Below are 19,283 nucleotides of genomic sequence, written 5' to 3' on the forward strand. Positions count from 1 at the left end.
TATGTGGGCCCCACCTAAGCAGGACGTGGGTCCCACATACAGTATGTGGGTCCCACCTAGGCAGGACGTGGGTCCCACATACAGTATGTGGGTCCCACATAGGGAAGAAAGTTCTAGTCATACTAGGATCATAATTGATTTTAATCCAATTTGACTCAAGCCAAATCTGATTTGGTTGGGGGCAAATTAGACATTTTCACCAAACCAATTTTGGTGTCAATACGGTTTTACCAATTTCAAATCATATTTGAAATTGGTCAAGCTCAATCTCTATTACTCAATCAAATTGAGTCTAATCAGTGATCCAATCACCAATTAACTTCTCCAAGCAACAATTGCTTAGGGCAATCAGTCAATCACATTGACTATTTTACCTCTAGACGATTCTCAATCGTCAATCAGCCATTTGATCAATCCAGAAACTTCTAAGCGTGTGACCTCACAGGTTCGAACCTAAGCCGATAGTACAAGAATACTTCCTGCACTAATCGAAGTAACCATCTAGCAATGGGACCCGACGACCGGATAGGCCGAATAGATGCAAAGCAACATTCTAGAACCTATGGACTATGGTTACCGCATAATTCATCCTCTTGACCAGAAAATGCCCAGGGTGGGTTCAGAGTCTGTCTACCCTGAAACGATCCATCCGGAAATATGTTTCAATTCAATAAGTCAAGTGATAGTGATTTGACTTTTCCTGGCCAGGGTACTACTTAATTGAAAACACAAGGCATCCACCCTTATTTCTAAGAGAGGTCAATCCCATCTTGATCTGCAACTGACTACCACAAGTACTTGACTGGACCCAGAAACCTTTCGTCGCTGGATTAGAAATTCAGGTAATCCGGCACCAAAGTATAGTGAGTTGCTTGCAAGCCACCGGTTGCAATCTCAGGTCTAAAGGATACATATACCCATATCCACTCGGAACAACTCTTGACAAGAGAGAGTCCGTCAATTGGTCACATTCAGTGAACGTACACTACCATTCACCTGTATACCATACTAGTATCTCTATACTCTTTGGTTTGGAAGACAACCAACAAATATGATATACAATGACCTACGCCCGATAATACTATCGTCCTATTAATAGTATATCATACGGTCATGAACATTTAAGGACCTGTGTGACAAAATCATATTTCATTACACAAAGCAGTCCTAAGGACTTCATCACATCGGAGTTTGTGAAGATGTTCTGGTGATAAATAAATACCATGTTATTTATAATTGATTCAAATACATATACAATCAACAATTGATTGGATTTAGGACACAATTTCCAACAACTCTCACTTGACCTAAAGCCAATCAGTACAGTATCGTATACCCATCTTCAAGTAATGATAGTCAAACTCCTTTACACTGAGGGCCTTAGTGAAGGGGTCGGCTAAGTTATCCTTCCCGTCAATCTTTTGAAGATCAACGTCACCTTGTTCTACTATCTAACGAACAAGGTGATACTGGCGCAGAATGTGCTTGGTGCGCTGGTGTGCCTTTGGTTCCTTAGCTTGAGCGATGGCCCCAGTGCTATCATAGTATAGTGGGACTGGTCCATCAAGGGAGGGTGCAACTCCGAGCTCAGCAATGAACTTCCGCAGCCACACAGCTTCCTTTGCCTCGCACACAGAGTCCGTTATACTAGTCTATTTGGAACTCTTCCAACAGACAGCCCCACCATACAGGGTAAAAACAAATCCAGACACACTCTTGCTATCATCACGATCTGACTGAAAACTGAAATCAGTAAATGGATCAAGTCCTTGTCTTTGATTAGACCAAGATGAAACTTGATTTAGGCTCAGAGGTGTAGCCCGAGTTATTTGAGTAATCAAATCGAAATTGATTAACCAGTCGGTGTCTAAGGTAAGTTTGGCAGTTTTGACCGGTGGTTTTTAATTGGGAGCTACTCGCACTAATTCTTTTTTGTCGAGTTAATGGCATATCCCTTCCACCGATCTCACTTACCTAGCCGACATGGTCAATCACATTTTGATTGGATTACTTAATGATTCGAGTTAGCCTATGCCTATAAGAAAAATCAGTTTGACTGATTTAGGTGCCTCCTTAACTGGTTTGAGTCTCATCTGATTTGGTGAAGTCGGTGGGAGAAATTAGACTAACCGGATCTTTTCATCTATCCTAATTATGAAATTCTCTAAAATTATTAGATCCTTAAAATGAAATGGTTATGGGGATAACTAGGTCATAGCCTCCCATTAAGTTGGGTGATAATAGGTCCAATGTTTTGATAATTATTGGAGGCGCGACACGCCTGGTACTTATCATGCATTGGAATTGTCATTCAATATATGATGAGTTAAGTGTACCTTCAATAGGAGGTCAGATGAGCCGAGCCACACTCGGGCTTGGTCGTCTATTAGTTGATTAGACTTAACCCTATCATTTAATGGTTGGACCTGACTAGGGTATTCAGTGGAGGCGCCATACGTCTGCCGAAGAACCTAGGGCAAAATTATCACTAGAAGTTGTTTGGTGAAGCAACTGGTTTAGAACCTACCAATAGGTGCATATGGGTTAGCCGAGTCACACTCGGGCCTATATGCGATCTATTGGGTTCTAGTGCCCACTAAAGAATTAGGAGTAATTTTTCGAATTGGAGATAGAGGCTACCAATTTGTATAAAATAGTGGGAGTATCTTTAGACTAAAGTCCAAGTCTAATATGTTTAGTCAATTCATATACTAATAGCCAAATTTTTTTTTATGCAAAAATGGCCCCAAGTTTGTCATTTCGCTCATTATTGGATAATGACAAGTTGACTGGTCCCAACTTCAATAATTGGTATAGAAAACTGAAAATTGTGCTAGAGCATGAATGGATCCTTTATGTGATAACGGATCCGGCACCTGAGCAGCCCGCTGCTAATGCACGGGGTACAGTCAGAGATACTTATCAGAAGTGGCTCAGTGATCATATCACTGTCCGTTGCATTATGCTCGCTGCAATGAATGATGAGTTTAGTAGGTGTTTTGAGAATGCGCAGCCGGAAGACATCATTAAAGTGTTGAATGAATCATTCGGTATTTCTGATGACGTTGAAAGGCACAAGACTAGTTGTGCTATTTTCAGCGCACGTATGAAGGATGGGGCTTCGGTGACCGATCATATATTGTACATGATTGAGTTAATCGAGCGCCTAAGCACTCTCGGATTTTCCCTACATGATCAATTGGGGAAGGATGCTATACTGAATTCTCTTCCAGGTTCGTACCGCCCATTTCTCACCAACTTTCATATGACGAAACTGGTAGTAAATTATCACCAATTGTTGGGTTTACTACAAACTTTTGAGAAGGATCACTAACTCCTAAAAGGGTCGGTGAATTTAGTGGGAGGTTCGTCCAGGGTCGTGGTACCTTTAAGAAGGGAAAGAAGAAAAATAAGAATCAAAAGAAAAAGGTGCAACGTGCTAAGCCAAGTCAGACCAAAAAGATTAAGGCTGACCACAATCTGGCAGAATGCTTCTATTGTAAGAAGCAGGGGTATTAGAAGAGGAATTATCCTCAGTACCTTGCCTCACTTGACCCGATCAGGCCAAGTAAGAGAAAAGGGCAATCAGTTGCTGATTAAGGTATTTATATGATAACACCTTGTAATTTCTCTATATGTGATAATTCGACCTGGGTATTAGATACTAGAAGATTTGGAAACAGTGAGAGATTTCTGAATGTTGGAGATGGAAGATCTGTTCCAATTCTTGCTTTATGAAATCTCAAACTTGTTTTCAATTCTCATGTAGTTGTCTTGAGTGATTATCACTATTGTCCTACGTTCTTATTGAATGTAATTTTCGTAGGCCTTTGGCCATAAACGATTATGAAATCTCAATAAAGAAATGTTCTTGTGATATCATTATGAATGGTGTTACTGTCATACATGGACAATTGAGTAATGGCATATACATATTGTCACAGCTTGTTAATATAATGTACAAGTCAAGTAAGTGCCATAGAATAGATAATATCATGGATATCTATCTTTGGCATCATAGGCTAGGTCATATTAACAAGAACAGGATGAACAGGTTAAGCAAAGAGAAAATTCTCAATGTTAATGATTGTGAATCATTAACAACCTGTGAATCATGCCTTCTTGGTAAAATGACTAAATCACCTTGTGGAGTGATTGATTAAACCCCTATTTAATTTTGATGAGCTCAAAGCATTTGAGTATATTTTATGTTATACTAATGAATTCAATTTAGTGTTTCAGGCAAATATTTGTGTATTTCTAATTTAGTGCCTCAAGCTTTGGTTCAAAATAATTTGGACAAGTATTGAACTCTATATGAACCAAAGTCTGAATCCCGAGTCGACTCCGGAAGATTACGAGTCGACTCCAAGTGGTTTAGAGTTTCTGGCACGAGCTCGAGTCGACTCCGATACTCTACGAGTCGACTCCGTCTGAGAATAGAAAGAAAGACAAAAAGATAGTTTTCAGTCCCTGTCAGCGAGTCGACCCAGAAGGCTTCGAGTCGACTCCGATGCTTGCCGAGTCGACTCCCGACAGTTCCGAGTCGACTCCAAGGAGTAACAGACAGAAAGACAGAGAGATAGGTTTTAGACCTTGTTACCGAGTTGACTCCAGAAGGATGCGAGTCGACTCCGACATTTGGCGAGTCGACTCATAATTATGCCCGAGTCGACTCTCAGAGGAAAGCAGATTGAAAGGCAAAGAACCAAACTCAGTAACCCTGTGAACGAGTCGACTCTAAGAATTCTAGAGTCGACCCCCAAGTCAGCCGAGTCGACTCCAACAAAGTGCGAGTCGACTCGAGGCAGTTCAGATCAACAGACAGAGGATCGGATTTTCAGATTCTGAGAGCTGAGTCGACTCTAACAAAGTGCGAGTCGACTCCGAGGCAGTTCAAATCAACTGACGGAGGATCGGCTTTTCGGACTCTGAGAGTCGAGTCGACTCCAAAAGAACCCGAGTCGACTCGAGAGAGAAAAGCAGAGAAATGGATTTCTCGAACCCTGGAAACGAGCCGTCTCCAAAAGTGCCGAGTCATCTCCAGATATTGGCGTGTCGACTCCAAGTTTGGTCCGAGTCGACTTCAGGACGGGACAACACTTTAATTCAAATCCTGAACAGTGGGCGAGTCGTCTCCAGTGAAGCATGAGTCGACTCCAACAACAGCCAAGTCGACTTCAGATGGAGCGAGTCAACTCCGACCCCAACGGATACATTGTCAGGATGTGCAGACTGTACAGAACGGCTACAAATCAGTGTCTAATGGCTATTTTCCGTAGGGAACAGTTTAAATAGCCAGAGTAAACAGTAGTAGACAAGGATTGAGCTATTCCATTGTGTGCATTAAAGCTTTTCAACTACCAAGATCCTCTAGAGAGAAAATACAAGCAAAAGAAGGAAGAAGTGCATTCAACTCAACCCGACAAGTACTTCCTTCGCAATCAAGGCTCTACTACTGTCATTCAATCTTCTGTGCATTCAAGAGGAGACTCAGAAATCAAGAAGCCCCTACTTCTCCTTCCGAAATTTGTTTGAGGGCTTCTAACCTTTCTCTATTAATATTATTCACATTTGCTTTTTAGAAGCTTTCCTTGTGATTTTTCCAAACTGTTTTTCTTACTTGATTCAATCAGGGGATTGAATCAAGGGTTGTAAGGTTTGTTGGTAAGCCAAAGTTAAAACCAACGGTGTAAGGGTTTGATTGTGATCCCGAAAAAATAATCGGATGGTTCTAGTCGGTGAGCCTGTGAAAATCGACCGAGTTCGTTGTGATATCGCGAAAATAACAAGTTGGGTTGTGAACTTGTAAAACAACCGGCTGTAATCCTAGGGATTATAGTGAACTCCCAAGTGCGGCTTGGGGAGTGGACGTAGGAGCAAGAGTTGGCTCCGAACCACTATAAAGTCTCCTGTGTTTGTATTGATTAATTGTCTCTTCCACTCTCTCCATTCACTACATCTAGTAATCTATTTAACCTGCTTGCAATAGATTTAATTAATTACTCATTAAGTTTTAATTTGTCAATAATTAATTAAAACCCAATTCACCCCCCCTCTTGAGTTGTCTCCTTGGGCAACAAGTGGTATCAAAGCAGGTGTTCTTATATCGATTGGTGTTCCAATCCCCAAAAGAGTAAAAGATTAAAATGACAATCCCTTTTGGATCTTCCCTTAGTGAGGGGCAATCTACCAATAGGCCTTCATTGTTCAATGGAACTAACTATACCTATTGGAATGCTAGAATGAGGATATTTATCCAAGCCCAAGACTATGATGTTTGGAGCATCATAGTTAATGGACCATATACTCCTTCTATCTATGTAGATAACATTGCCATACCCAAGCTTGAAAAAGATTGGGATGATAATGATAGAAGAAAGGCACAACTAAATGCCAAAGCAATGAATGTACTTTATTGTGCCTTGGATCCTAATGAATTCAATAGAATCTCTACATGCAATTCTGCAAAAGAGATATGGGATAGACTTGAAGTAACCCACGAGGGCACAAATCAAGTCAAGGAATCTAAAATAAACATGCTAGTTCATAAATATGAACTATTTAAAATTGAGTCTAATGAAACCATCTCTTGCATGTTTACTCGATTTACTGATATTGTCAACGGCCTAAAAAGCTTTGGCAAAAGTTATACTAACAGTGATCTTGTCAGAAAAATTCTTCGCTCTTTACTAAAGTCATGGGAAGCGAAAGTCACGGCAATCTAAGAAGCAAGGGACTTGAACAAGCTGCCACTCGAGGAGCTTCTTGGATCCCTAATGATGCATGAGCTCACAATGAAACAACACAGCGAAGAAGAATCCTCTCATAAGAAAAAGGTAATGGCCCTCAAATCTACTTCTTCTAACAAGGATCTATCTTGCAGTAGCAGCAGCGAAGAAGAAGACAATGAGGGAGATGAAGAAGAGGCTCTTCTCATGCAAAAATTCAGAAGATTCATCAACCGGAAGAAGTCCTTTCATCAGAAGAGAGGTTCCTCAAGTTTCTTCAACAAGGATAAAGGTAAGGAAAGGAAAAGTGAGGAAATCGGATGCTATGAATGCAAGAAGCCGTGACATTTCAGAGTCGACTGTCCCTTGCTGAAGAAGGGCAACAAATACAAGAAGAAGAAAGCTCTTGTCTCCACCTTGACAGACTCCGATCAATCATCATCATCATCGGATGAGGAACAAGAGGAAAATGAGGTAACATCTGAAACTCATTTAGATTTTACTTTTGAAGAATTGTATGATGCCTTTAATGAGCTAATGGATGAGTATAAATCAATAAATCCTAAAAACAAAGATTTGAGGCTAACTAATCAATCCTACAGTCATAAAAATGATAATCTGATTAAGAAAAAGGATTCCATTGTTAAGAAGAACTTAGAACTTAAAACAAACAACCAATTGCTAACTCAAAAGAACTGTACCCAAATTAAAGACAAAGAAAGACTAACTAAAGAAATTTCAGAACTTAAAAACAATAAACAAACTCTAAAAGATAATCTTACAAAAGAGTTAAGCTTACTAAAAACAAAAAAACTGAACTTAACAAAAAAACTTGAAAAATATAAACCTATTGTTGAGAAGTTTACCTATAGCTCTGAAAAATTAGAAATGATTCTTAATAGTCAAAGAGCTGTGTTTAATAGAGCCGGTTTATGGTATAAGCCAAAGAATAAGCAAAAATTTCTTAAAAACTTTTTTGTAAAAGCCGGAGAAAGTAAAACTAAAAATGTAACTTATTTCTGTAGTGGAAAAGTATGACATAAAGCTAATATGTGTGACCATAGAAAAATAAAAGCTAAAAGAAAAATTAAAAAGGTTTGGGTTCCAAAAGGAACCAACATAGCTAACCTTGAAGGATCCAAGAAAACTTGGGTACCTAAGATTATATGATTTTCTTGTGTAGGAGTGTCCTGCAACCAAGCTCAATAAAAACTGTTGGTACTTGGATAGTGGCTGCTCAAGACACATGACGTGTGACAAGGAGCAATTCTTCATCCTAGAACCTAAAAAAGGAGGTGTGGTGACTTTTGGAGATGATAACCAAGGTCACATCATGGGTATTGGAATAATTGAAGAAAAGATGGATCACATGACTCTACAAGAGGATGAACCCAAGCAAGTTGAAGAAACTTCAACAAGCCAATGGTAATTGCCGAACATGGGCTTACAAAGGCTTGGAGGTATGCTCACGGTCACCCTAAAGAGTTAATCTTAGATGATCCATCTCAACCTGTTAGAACTAGAACCTCTCTTAGAAACTTAAATAATCATCTTGCATTTGTTTCACATTTAGAACTTAAAAATATTGAAGAAGCTGAAAGTGATGTAAATTGGATAAATGCTATGCAAGAGGAACTTAACCAATTTACAAATAATAAAGTATGGAACTTAGTTGAAAAACCCACTGAATACTCAATAATAGAAACTAAATGGATATACAAAAATAAACTTGATGAAAATGGAGTTGTGGTTAGGAACAAGGCTAGACTAGTAGCAAAGGGCTATAATCAAGAAGAAGGTATAAACTTTGATGAGACTTTTGCTCCTGTGGCTAGACTTGAGGCAATTAGATTGTTACTAGCATTTGCATGTTATAAAGATTTTAAATTATTCCAAATGGATGTAAAAAGTGCCTTCTTGAATGGGTATATTAATGAGGAGGTTTATGTAGAACAACCTTCTGGTTTTGAGAATCATCAATACCCCAATCATGTTTATAAACTAAATAAAGCACTTTATGGTCTAAAACAAGCGCCTAGAGCATGGTATGAAAGACTTAGCAAATTTTTATTAGACTATGAATTTTCTAGAGGAAATATTGATACAACCCTATTTTTGAAAAAAGAAAACAAAAATATGTTAGTAGTGCAGATTTATATAGATGATATTATTTTCGGTGCTACTAACAATCGTCTTTGCGAAGAGTTTGCTGAATTAATGCAGAGTGAATTTGAGATGAGCATGATGGGAGAATTGAACTACTTCCTCGGACTTCAAATCAAACAATCCAAGGAAGAAATTTTCATCAATCAAGCTAAATACATCAAGAAAATGCTAAAGAAGTTTAATATGGATGGAAACAAGTCAATTGACACTCCCATGAGCTCATCACGCAAACTAGACAAAGATGAATCAGGTAAATCAGTAGATCAAAAGCTGTATAGAGGTATGATAGGATCATTATTATATCTTACAGCAAGTAGACCTGATATCATGTTTAATGTATGCTTGTGTGCTAGATATCAATCTAATCCTAAGGAATCACACCTAATTGCAGTTAAGAGAATTTTTAAATATCTAATAGGAACAAAAAACATAGGTCTATGGTTTCTAAAGAATCAAGCATAAACTTAATAGGGTACACTGATTCAGACTTCGCTGGTTGTAAACTTGATAGAAAAAGCACCAGCGGGTCATGTCAATTTTTAGGAGAGAACTTAATTTCATGGTTTAGCAAAAAATAAAACTCGGTTGCACTATCTACGGCTGAAGCCGAATATGTTGCTGCCAAGAGTTATTGTGCTCAAATTTTATGGATCAAGCAACAACCTGAAGATTATGGCATTAAACAAGATAAGATTCCCATAAATTGTGATAATACAAATGCCATAAATCTAACTAAAAATCCAATTCAACACTCAAGAACTAAACATATTGAGATAAGGCATCACTTCATAAGAAATCATGTGTTAAATGGTGATGTGATGCTTGAATTTGTTTGTACTGATGACCAACTTATCGATATCTTCACAAAATTCTTGAGTGAAGATCGATTTTGTATTCTTAGAAGAGGGTTAGAAGTGATTGATCCATTTTTGTGATACTCTCCTATAATTCATTGATTTTGATGATTAGCTTATATTGGATATAGGATTTCTCATCTATGGTCATCAAATCATTCCTTAAGTTCTAAAGATTTCCATATCTCTCTCCTTTGGCACGAAATTAACTGAGTTTTTGGTTATGTGCCAGAGTTCGAGTCGACTCGAATAGATTTTAGAGTCGGCTCGTGGGCAAGTCGACTCGCGCATGTTTAGGAGTCGACTCGAGGTCGGAAATCCGACTTTTAACCCTAAGCAAAATATTTTTTTCTTCACTTCTATTTTCAGCCGCCACTGTTCAAAAGCCCTAGAGTCATCTCCTACATCGTCCCCGACCCATTTTTGGCCCTTTCTCTCATATTTTCTCCTATTTTTCTTGTCCTTCCCTCGATTTTTAGGTCAAAATGCCTAGGAAAGTCGTTATCCCGAGCCGGAAGAGATCTCTCACCGCGAGCGGCGCCGAGAGACGGTCCAAGGCACGGAACGAACCCGTGAGGCCAACACGTCCGGTTCCTTCTCCGTCTAGGCCGGTTCCCTCGCGTCCGTACACCGGGAGGGTTGTCACTACCGGGAGGAAAGTCTACTTTGACTTCCTCTTCCGGGAAGGGTTCACCTTAGGGCATCATCTTAGGGCCCAGGGCTTAGAGTATTTTTGTTCACTTGACCTCCCTACATACCCAGGGTTAGTTAGAAAATTTTATGGGACCGTCACACGGGGTGGCGGTGGTATCCAAGGGACTGTAGCAAATGTCCCTATTTCCATTTCAGAGGATTTCATTGCTCGAGTCCTCCATCTCTCCCGAGAGGGGATTGCTCCCACTCATCTCACTGATAGGACTGAGGCCCTTACGACCATCTTAGGGAGCCCACCTCAATCCCCCATAGAGGAGGTGTTTGCAAATCAGCTTTCAGCTGAAATGCGACTCCTCCTAAGTATCATCTCTAGGACTCTCTTTCCTAAGACCGGAAGGTTTGACTTCATTTCTGAGAGAGACCTAGGCTTGATGTTCCACATTCTACATGACATTCCCCTGATCTTTCTCAAACTCATCTATAGATATATCTGTGAACCCCTAGACAACCTAGGTTGAGTCTCCCGTATGGCATGCTTTTCACACTCATCTTTAGGGAGTTAGAAGTCCCTATCCCTGAGGGAGAACCCTCTCGCTCCCTCAGACACACTGACTACATGGGTGAGGGGACTCTCCACCGAATGGGTTTCCACAAGGTGAAGGGTGTCTGGGTTAGGAGGACATCCACATCCACACCATCTGACCCCACTACTCATCATTCACCTAGCTCTGATCATGACCAGGACCACTCCACAGATCCTTCCACCTTCCCATCCACATCTGGTCATTCAGTCCCTGCTGAGCCATCTACTTCAGCTGGACCCTCTACCGTACCACCACCTCAGCAGCCCCTAGAAGTCAGGATTAGCACTGAGCAGCTCCGAAAGCTGAGAGATGAGATAGTGCGGAGCTGAGAGGTTCATACAGTGCACCCTCCACTGACGTCATTCCCTCCATAACAGCGGTATCCATGATGATAGCAGAACTTAGGGAGGAGATGTCAAACATGAGGAGCCTAGTTCAGGGTCAATACTTGAGCCTTACAGCCATAAAGGAAGACACGAGGCAGATGCGAGACAGCATCAGAGAAGAGATGGGAAGGCAGAGTCAAGGTGCGGAAAGGCTTGCAAATGCCGTGATCTACAAACTTGACTCCATCCAAGAAAGTGTGACCCAACTAGCGGAGACACAGGCTAAGGCAACCTCAGAGATCATCACACAACTAGGAAATGTATCTGAGGGGATGGGCCTAGTCCTCCAATCTAGCCGACTAAATTTGGGAGCCTCATCCTCCTCTACTAGACGACCCTAGTTGTACTTCTATTTTTATGATGTACAGTCTTTTATGGACTTTCTGAAATGTATTCAATCTTGAAATTAATACAATGAATAGAAATTTTCTTTCAAAAAAACTGTGCAATTTGACTTGTTATCTCTTTCTGTGTTATGTGCTTTTTGCTATGATGACAAAAAGGGGAATAAAAATGTAAAGGAATATAAACAAGAAACATACTTAAGCAAAAAAAAACACTAAAATGTAAAGGAATATAAACAAGAAACATTCTTAAGCAAAAAACTAATGTAATTTGTTCTTAGTGGATTCAATACCTCGAGGCTGATTATTTCTCTGTTGGGGCTCCTCAAGGAGTAATCTCCAGAATCTATTCAAGGAATATTCGGAGATTAGTTGAATCATATTAAAGAACAAATTATTAGATTTTCCTTCTCTAATTAAAAGAAATTTAACAAAAATCTAAACAAAGTTCAAACAGAAGAGAATGCAAATATTGAGGGGGAGAATCTAAAATTTTGAGAAAGCAATATAAGCCAAACAATTGAGTATATGTTTTGAAGGCTTATATCATTCCAAATGAAAGGGGGAGCCTTAATTTCAAAGTTTAATGACTAGAAGAGAATGAGATTCTCTCCTAATGGACTCCTCCTGATACACCACAGTATAACGGTGTATCAGAAAGGAGAAATCGAACTCTGTTAGACATGGTTCGATCCATGATGGGGTTTGCGAGTCTGCCCATATCCTTTTGGGGATATGCACTTGAGTCAGCCTGCTACATTCTAAATAAGGTTTCAAGTAAGTCGGTAAATAAAACACCACATGAGATGTGGACTGGACGTAAGCCGATGCTCTCTCACCTTAGAGTTTGGGGGTGTCCGGCATATGTCAAATGTTTGAAAACAGACAAACTTGAACTCAAGTCTGACAGATATTTCTTTGTTGGTTACCTTAAAGAAACTAAACGATATTACTTCTACTTTGCTGAAGAACAAAAGTTGTTCGTAAGCAATAGAGCTATTTTCTTAGAGAAAGAATTCCTTAGTGAAGGAACTAAAAGCTCTAATGTTGAGCTTAGGAAAGTTCAACATGTAGAAGATTCGACACCATCCACTAACCAATTGAGTCGGATTTGATTAGATCAGATCCAAAACCCATCTTAGATGCACCATTAAGGCGATCAGGTAGAGTACCATATTAGCCGGACAGATACTACGGTTTCTTGGTCCGGGACAGGGATCCTGTCGAACTTGATGAAAATGATGAGGATCCGATCACCTATATGGATGCTACGCAGAGGCATGACTCTGATGCATGGCTTGGAGCCATGCAATCCGAAATGAAATCCATGAAGGTCAATGATGTCTGGACATTAGTTGACCCATCCGAAGGGATTAAACCCATAGGGTGTAAGTGGATTTACAAAAGAAAACGGGGCGTAGACGGAAAGGTGGAGACCTATAAAGCCCATTTGGTTGCAAAAGGATATCATCAGCGTTATGGTATTGACTATGATGAGATGTTTTCTCCTGTAGCAATGCTCAAATTCATTCGGATTATGCTTGCGATAGCAGCACACTTAGATTATGAGATCTGGCAGATGGATGTTAAAACCGCTTTTCTAAATGGAGATTTAGAAGAGGAGTTGTATATGATGCAACCTGAAGGTTTTATATCTGCAGATGAGTCTAAGGTGTGCAAGCTTCAAAAATCCATTTATGGATTAAAGCAAGCTTCACGGAGTTGGAACATACGATTTGATAAGGTGATCAAATCGTATGGCTGTTAGAATACCCGCCCATGCCATAGAAAAATTTCAAAAATTTCATATGCAGCGGAAGAGGCATGCGCGGGATCAACCGTTCATCGCATTAACGTTGTTTAAAACCGTTCGTAGATAGATAAGGATTAAAAACTATTTAAAAACATTAGAAGATCAGATCTTCACCTTGTGCGGGTAGATGATCACCGCAAACTGATGATCGTGGTTTTTGGATGAAGGTTCGCTTGAAGCCGTTCAAGTGCCCGGCCTCTACGGGTATCCACACGAAGCAGGAACCGATCCAAGCTTTCTATCTCCCCGGGGTGCTAGCTCCCTTACAGAGATAACTTTGATGGCTGATGTCCTCCCTTTTAATCAACCCTTGATTGTGCTTGGGAGGAGGAAGAAGAAGGATGAAGAGAGGAAGAAGATCAAAGCCCCTGCAACCTTCTTTCTTTTTCCTGCGTTGGAAGGAAGAAGGGAGGATGAAGAGGCCACCTTTCTTTTTCTTCCTTTGCTTGCGGCTGAACCAAGGAAAGGGGAGGAGAGGGGGCCACGAATTGGAGAGGGAGAGGGCTTCAATGAATGCACTAGGTCAGCCCCACGCCTCCTCTTAAATAGCATGTGGAGCTCCTACTTTGTAGGAGCTCCTTGATTAAATTCCAAGAGGGGCGCCGGCCCCTCTTCTTTGCCGCACCAAGCAAGGACAAGGAGGAGGGGCGTGTGCCCCTCCTTCATGGTTAACCTAATCCTCCTCTAAGGAGGATTAGGAAGGTCACTCTTGGTTAGGTCCTAATCTAATTAGGTTTGGACCAAGGGTGAACCAATTTGGGTTTTAATCTAGGTAAGTCCTAATCCAATTAGAACTTGATGAGCCATGACTCAATTGAACCCTTCAATCCTAATCTAATTAGGAGTTATCTTGATTCATTAGTTTAATAATTAATTGGGACTTAAGAAGTCCTAATCCCATTAAGATTTATTTAATTCTAGTCCTAATCCAATTAGGACTCTAATTTGAATTCGAAGTCCTAATCCGATTAGGACTCTAGAAATCCTACTCCAAGTAGGAATCCAAATTTAATTCAAAACTCCTAATCTAATTAGGATTATAGGAATCCTAGTCCTACTCCAAATAGGAATCCCAATCCAAGTAGAAATCCCAGTTCTAATCCAATTAGGACTCCAAGAATCCAACTCCAAGTAGGACTCTTGTTTCAAGTCCAATTAATTAATTCCCTTTGTTCCTTCTTCAACTTATTATCAATCGAATTGATTACTTGTGATTCCTAATCACGATTCAACCATCGGATTGGTCAATGCCTCTAGTGTGTGTGACCCCATAGGTTCTACTCTGACTAGTAGTGAGATATATTGTGATCTCTATCACAATATCATTGAAAACTCCTTTCAATGGGTCGGAATGATTCCAACTCTACTCATTAGAGTTTATCGATCATCAAGATAATCCCTATGAGTCCCACCATCCACCAGTGACACCTAGCAGCATGTAGTGACTACCCAGCAGAATAGAATGATGAACCTTTAGGTGCAGTTATCATGTGATACAGTCCTTCTATCGTGGATCCCTACAAGATGGAGGTCATGGATAACTCGTCAAACCCCTTCGTCTGTCATATGTCAAGATTTATTCGACTTAAGTTCGAGAGCAGAGAACTCTTTCTCCACTGTGCAATCTGCCCCGGCCGAGGTCTTACGAACTCAGTCTTATAAATCACATAGGATCTCTCCTTATCTATCAAGGTCGATAGATTCCTTGTAGATGCATACCCTACTCCTACAGTGAACCTACTGCAACCAATCTACACTGCATGGACCCATATGGCTAGAGACCATGTATTTGTGCAGTCAAACTACAATAACCTCACTGTGAGTAGCCGCAGCATCGCAGGTCAAAGGACCAGTCACACTACTGCAACATCAAGCAAGTCACTGACGAGTGGATAAACATCCAAGTGACTTCTTGTGTTGGTCACGCTCAGTACCCTTGTTCTCTAACAAGCACTTGCACAATTGCTCCAGTGTCCCTACACTGTGGACTCAAGACTTGTCCATCAAAGAAAGCAATATGTGCACTAATCTCAGCGGATCAATCACCGTCCTCGTGATGATCCATCGATCGGAGCAATTCAAGAATTAATCACCAATGACACATGCCTCAAATTCTCAACTCTTGAGAATATGCATCATCATCTTATTAATTCCTTGGACGATTCATGGACACATAAGAACATGAATGAAAAAGATGCCTTTTATTTATTCAATAATAAATAGTCAAGTACAAAATTATGTCCTAGAATAAAATAATGCGTCAGCCAAATTGGCTTCTAGGGCATACTTCTAACAATCTCCCACTTGCACTAAAGCCAATTAGCCATAAATCTAAGCCCCATCTTCTCAAGATGCGTTTTAGTTTTCTGCTGAGTTATCTGCTTAGTGAATGGGTCCACCACATTTCCTGTGGAGTCTACTTTTTGATCCTCTACTTATTTTTTTTCGAGGTAGTCGCTTATTAGGTTAAACCTCTGCTCTATGTGCTTCGATTTCTGGTGAGACCTTTGGCTCCTTAGCTAGTGCTATGGTGCCTTTGTTATTGCAGAAGAGTGCTATGGCATCTGATGGCATTACACCTAATTCTGCAATGAACCTTTTAAAACAAAAGGTTTCCACTGCACCCTTTGAGACGGCTTAACATTCAGCTTCTAAGGTAGAATCTACAATGATTGGTTGTTTGGAACTCTTCCAATTTACTAAACCATTATTGCACATATTCTGATGTAGACTTTCTATCATCAATATGTGTGCATCCTTCTACCTTCAACTCTGATTTTCTTCCAAAGACCAAGAATAAATCTTTAGTTCTTCTTAAGTACTTAAGAATATTCTTCACAGTTATCCAGTGCTTCTTGCTTGGATTTGACTGATATATGCTCGTGACACTCACATCATATACTATATCATTTCACGTACATAGCATGGTATACATGAGGCTCCCTATCGCCGAAGCATAAGGGATCTTGCTCAGCCTGAATCTCTTCAGATGTGTTAAGGCACATCTTCTTGGAGAGATTTATCCCATGCCTAAGGGGTAATAATCCCCTTTTAGAGGTTTCCATGCCGAACCTCTTCAGCACTCCCTCTATATACATATTCTGTGACAGGACAAGCATCCTTTTAGATCTATCTTTATAGACCTTTATTCCCAAAATATAGGATGCTTCCCCAAGGTCTTTCATGGAGAACTCTTTTAACAACCAGACCTTGACCGAGGTTAGCATGGGAATATCATCCCCTATCAGGAGGATGTCATCCATGTACAGTACGAGAAATACGACAGCACTCCCACTAACTTTTTTGTAAACATACGGTTCCTCTTCGTTTTTGATGAAATCAAACGTTTTGATTGCGTCATCGAAACGAGTGTTCCAACTCCGAGATGCTTGCTTTAGTCCATAGATGGACCTTTGCAGCTTGCAGACCTTGTGATCTCCATCACTGGAAGTGAAACCCAAAGGCTGTTCCATATAAATATCTTCATTAAGATATCCATTCAGGATTGCAGTTTTCACATCCATCTGCCAGATTTCATAATCATGAAATGCTGCAATGGCAAGCAATGTTCGGATGGATTTTAACATGGCTACAGGTGGAAAAGTCTCCTGATAGTCAATGCCTTCGCGTTGACTATACCCTTTCGCCACTAGCCTTGCTTTATAGGTCTCTACCTTTCCATCCGAACCTATCTTTCTTTTGTAGATCCATTTGCATCCAATAGGTACAATACCTTCTGGTGGATCTACTAGGGTCCAGACTTGGTTGGAATGCATGGAGTCTAACTCCAACTATTTCTCGGAATCGATATCAGATATCGCCTCGTCATAGATTTTGGGATCCTGTATGTGATCCCTATCTCCCACTAGGAACATTTTCTCGGTATCCTCTTCTAGTATACCTTACTATATCTGCGAGGTGATTGAGGGACATCGTATACTGGCTTAATATAAATAGGTTCTATAGGCACAATGGTTCGTTGCTATTTAGAGACTTTCTCTTCAAGCTCAATTTTCCTCCCACTGTCTTTGTCAAGGATAAACTATTTCCATAAAGATAGCATCTAGGCTCACAAACACTTTGTGATCCTTTGGGACGAAAAGTCGTATCCTAATGACTCTTTAGGATATCCTATAAAACGAGCATTAATTGTCCTATCCTCTAGCTTGTCTGCCTGTAGTCGCTTGACGTGGCCCGGACATCCCCAAATCTTTGAGATGACCAAGACTTGGTTTCTTACCATGTCATATCTCATATGGTGTGGTAGGAACGGACTTTAGAGGGAACTCTATTCAATAAGTAAATAGCTGAAAATAGGGCATCTATCTAAAGAAACAAGGGTAAATTAGTGAAGCTCATCATGGACCAGACCATATCCAATAGAGTCCGATTCCTCCTCTCTGACACTCCATTGAGCTGAGGTGTACCAGGAGGAGTCCATTATGAAACTATACCATTCTTCTTGAGATAATCACGAAACTCTCTATTAAGGTGTTCACCTCCTCGATCTGATCGAAGAACCTTAATGAGTTTTTCTATTTATTTTTCTACTTCATATCTTAACTCTTTGAAACTTTCAAAAGTTTCAGATTTGTGTGTCATACACATATCCATACCGTGAGTAATCATCGGTAAATGAAGTAAAAATTACAACCCCTAGCTTGCACATCGAATGGGCCACACATATCAGTGTGTACTAGGGTAAGTATTTCAGTGGACCAACCTGTGTCCTACAAATGATAATTTGGCCATCTTTCCTTGAAGGCAGAATTAACAAATTGAATATGACTCGAAAGTCAATGAGCCCAAAAGTTCATGTTTCTCCAATTTGTTTATTCTGTCTTCTCCTATATGGCCAAGCCTGAGGTGCCACAAATACTTTAGATTTATCTCATTTCTAGATCTATTAGATCCTATGGTATTCACTGTTTGCTCAGATATATTCACAGATACATCCATACGTATGTGATAGAGACTGTCAATCATAAAACCACGTTGAATCAATTTATTTCTCAAATAAATGGAACAGTAGTCTTATAAAAATCTTTCTGTGCTAAACAAGATATAGAAATCAAATTTCTGCTAGCAACAGGTAACAGTCCCTAAGTATCCTGAGCATATCTGACATACCTTCTGAAGGTCTGTCACCCTTCATGTTTTTATGCTTTCCATGTATGTAGGACAGTTCCTCTTCCAATGGCCGTCCATGATGCAAATGAAAACATTTTTCCTTGCAATTGGCCTTTTTCTTGGAACTTCCTTACTTGGCGTTTTCTCAGTCTTCTGCTTCTTCGCAGGCTTATTCTTCTTCCAAATAGACTCTCTCTTGGAATTAGAAACCAACTCGACAGCGAGAACGATGCCCCTTGAACTCTTCAAGGTCCCTAAGATAGTTACCAATTTATTTAACAATTCTGTTTTGGTGCTTACAATCTTGTTCATATGATAATTTACTATAAACTGTTCATATGAAGCTAGAAGGGATTGTGGGATCAAATCCATTTGCATTTTCTTGTGCATAATCATGCCGAGCTTCTCAAGCTTCTCTAAGTCCTTTATCATGGTCAAACCATGATCATTGATATGTTGCCCAAGGTGACAAGCCAAGAGGGGGGGGGGGGGTGAATTGGTTTCTTTTAATTTTAACTATCTTACTTGTGTTAAATGAAGAGTTAGTAAACTTAAACAAATCACAATACAAACAACAAGAAGTATAGTGGTTCGGTGCTCTCCTTAGCACCTACGTCCACT

The sequence above is a fragment of the Phoenix dactylifera genome, chromosome 6, assembly GCF_051530095.1.
Source record: "Phoenix dactylifera cultivar Ajwa chromosome 6, Ajwa_hap1_PhDact_Kaust_v1.1, whole genome shotgun sequence".
NCBI classification, from domain to species: domain Eukaryota; kingdom Viridiplantae; phylum Streptophyta; class Magnoliopsida; order Arecales; family Arecaceae; genus Phoenix; species Phoenix dactylifera.